This window comes from Silene latifolia, chromosome 9 (genome assembly GCF_048544455.1).
Source record: "Silene latifolia isolate original U9 population chromosome 9, ASM4854445v1, whole genome shotgun sequence".
In the NCBI taxonomy this organism is placed as follows: Eukaryota; Viridiplantae; Streptophyta; class Magnoliopsida; order Caryophyllales; family Caryophyllaceae; genus Silene; species Silene latifolia.
The window spans coordinates 148329646-148333309 of NC_133534.1; positions in this window are offsets into that span (position 1 = coordinate 148329646).

Genomic DNA, 3664 nt, shown 5'->3' on the forward strand with positions numbered 1-3664 from the left:
GCTTCTTTGATGCGAAACTCCAGAAGGGCCAACCGGTTAGCCCACACATTCTTAACATGATTGAGAATGTCGAGAAACTGGAGGCACTTTATTGCAAAATCAGTGAGAGCATAGTCATTGATCGTATGCTTCATTCACTTCATGATGGTTTTGCCCTTTTCAGGGCAAATTACTACATGAATGATATGAAGAAAGTCCTCATGAGCTACACTCACTTCTCGTACAGACCGAGAAGGATATGAAATTGAGTGGGAGCATGAAGCAAGATGTTCTCATGATTTCCAACAAGAATAAGGGTAAGGGCAAAGCTCACGGCGACCTAACTGTAGGAAAGCCAAAGTTTAAGAAGTCAGGAAACGGTAAGAGTCGGCCTGGTGAGACTAGTGGCTCACAAGGCAAGGCAAAGAGCAAGGGCGGTGACGTTGAGTGCCACCATTGTCACAAGACTGGGCATTGGAGGAGGAATTGTCCCGTGTACCGTGAGGACATAAAAGCAGGCCGCGTCACTCCTGTTGGTATGTCATCTTATATTCATATGATTGAGATTAACCATGCACATTTCGGAACTTGAGTACTTGATACTGGTTGTGGTTCTCATCTGTGTAATCATTTGCAGGGCCTAAAAAACATCACACCCCTCGCAAAGGGTGATGTGAACCTGCGAGCCGGGAATGGAGCAAGAGTTGCTGCAGTCTCAAAGGGAACATACGTAATCCAGCTCATGAGTGGTTTTGAGTTATATTTATATAACTGTTACTATGTACCTAGTTTATCTAAGAATATTATTTCTGTTTCCGTACTTGATAAAGACGGTTTTTCATTTTCAAAAAAGGACAATAGCTGTATTTTCTCTTTTATTGAAATGGTTTATGGCAAAGCAGTTTACATGAATGGAATTTATATCTTAGATCAAACCACAGAGATATTACATGTGAATAATAAGAAATTAAAGGTTGGTGACAAAGATCAAACTTACCTATGGCATTGTCGAATGAGACACATAAATGAAAAACGTGTAAAGAAACTCATTGAGAATGGGAATATCCCCACATTTGATTTCTCATATTTTGGCACGTGTGAATCATGTCTTATCGACAAAATGACTCGAATTTCCTTCAAAGGTGTTGGAATGCGCGCTAATGACCTATTAGGACTCATACATACTGATATATGTGGACCTATGTCAATCACCGCAAGAGACGGCTATAGATATTTTATCACTTTCACGGATGATTTGAGCAGATACGGATATGTCTACTTAATGAAGCATAAAAGTGAGTCTTTTGAAAAATTCAAGGAATACCAGAATAAGGTTGAGAACCAACTGGGAAGAAAGGTTAAAGCACTCCGTTCAGATCGGGTGGCGAATATCTTTCAAATGAGTTTGATCAACACCTTAAAGACTGTGGAATAGTTTTACAGTTAACTCCACCTAGAACACCTCAATTAAATGGTGTGTCCGAACGGAGAAATCGAACACCACTTGATATGGTTCGATCCATGATGAGTCACACGGTAGTATGTGATTCATTATGGGCTTTTGCTCTTTTGTCAGCTGCTCTTATACTTAACCGAAGTCCGTCTAAAGCTGTCGACAAGACTCCGTATGAAATATAGAAGGGAACGGTCCCTAACTTGTCCTTTATTCGGGTTTGGGGCTGCGAGGCTTATGTCAAGTGGAGACACGAGGATAAGCTCGGCCCGCGATCGGTCAAGACATACTTTATTGGTTATCCAAAAGGAATGTTTGGTCATTACTTTTATTCGCCTACCGAACATCGAGTTTTTGTTGCGGCTAGTGCGAAGTTCTTAGAGAAAGAATTTCTCGAGAACAAGTCAAGTAATAGAACCTTCGAGCTGTCGGAGATTCAAGAACCAACAACCAAGGAACAGATGGAAGAAGATGTTCCTTTAACTAATGATACGGTTAACATTCCTCAGGAACCTAGGAGGTCGGGTAGAGTCTCTAATCCTCAAGACAGATACATTGGTATGGTCGAGGAAAATGACATTTTGCTCCTAGAGAGTAATGAACCCGCTACCTATAAAAGTGCCATGACCTGTTCCGACTCTAAGCTATGGCTTGAAGCCATACAATCCGAGATGGGCTCCATGTATGAGAATGACGTATGGGATCTTGTTGATTTACCTAATAAGGTACGACCTCTTCAGTGCAAATGGCTTTACAAAATAAAGCATTCTGTAGACGGGCAACCAGATACCTATAAGGCACGACTAGTGGCAAAAGGTTTCACTCAAGTGCACGGATTGCATTATGATGAAATCTTTGCACCCGTAGTTATGCTGCGTTCCATTCGGATAATCTTAGCGATTGCCGCTTTTCATGACTATGAAATTTGGCAGATGGATGTGAAAACCGCCTTCTTAAACGGTCATTTGGAGGAGGAATTGTACATGGTACAACCCGAAGGTTTCATAGATCCTGAAAATCCTAAGAAAGTGTGCAAGCTTAAACGTTCCACTTATGGACTTAAGCAAGCTTCTCGGAGTTGGAATCATCATTTCGACCAGGTGATAAAAGAGTATGATTTCACTCGATCGGTCGAGGAACCATGCTTATATATTAAGTCGAGTGGGAGCAAGATTATTTTCTTGATATTGTATGTTGCTGACATACTCTTGATTGGGAATGACATTCCTCTCTTATCTTCGGTAAAAGGATGGTTGAAGAACCATTTCCAGATGAAAGATCTGGGTGAGGCACAACACATATTGGGAATCCGTATCTATCGAGATAGATCACGATGGATGTTATCACTGAGTCAGAAGTCTTATTTAGAGAAGATTCTTGAAAGGTTCAGCATGACCAACTCCAAGAAGGGGAACCTTCCAATGACTTCTGGGATGCATTTGAGCAAGTATTACTCACCCACGACACCGGAAGGGGTTAAACGCATGAGTCGCGTTCCATATGCATCTGCCATATGATCAATCATATATGCCATGATATGCACACGTCCAGACGTGGCATATGCATTGAGTATGACGAGTCGGTACCAAAACAATCCAGGTGAAACACACTGGATAGCTGTTAAAAACATCCTTAAGTACCTACGGAGAACTAAGGATCGGGCATTGACTTATGGAGGAGATACTAAGCTATGTGCAATCGGTTACGCAGATGCTAGCTTCCAAACGGATCGAGATGATTCGAAATCTCAATCTGGATTCGTTTTTACTCTTAATGGTGCTGCGGTCAGCAGGAAAAGTTCCAAACAGGAAGTTGTAGCAGATTCTACTACTGAATTCGAGTACTATGCCTCTTCAGAAGCAGCAAAGGAAGCTATATGGATGCGTCAATTCTTACAAGGACTAACCATAGTTCCTAGTTCGAATGACCCAATCACCATCTATTGTGACAATAGAGGTGCCATCTTCCAGGCCAAGGAGCCTAAGTCTAGCAATAAGTCTAGACATGTACATCGGAAGGCTCACCTGATCCGTGATTACATGGAGCAAGAGGAGATAGTGATTGACAAGATTGCTTCGGATGACAACATCGCGGATCATCTCACTAACCATTGAAATATGATAAGCATGAAGGGCACGTTATTTCCATGGGAATTAAACGTGTTCCTGAGTTGTACTCGTTGCTTATGGATTCAATACATTTTCTTTTTCATATGATATTTATAACTTCATG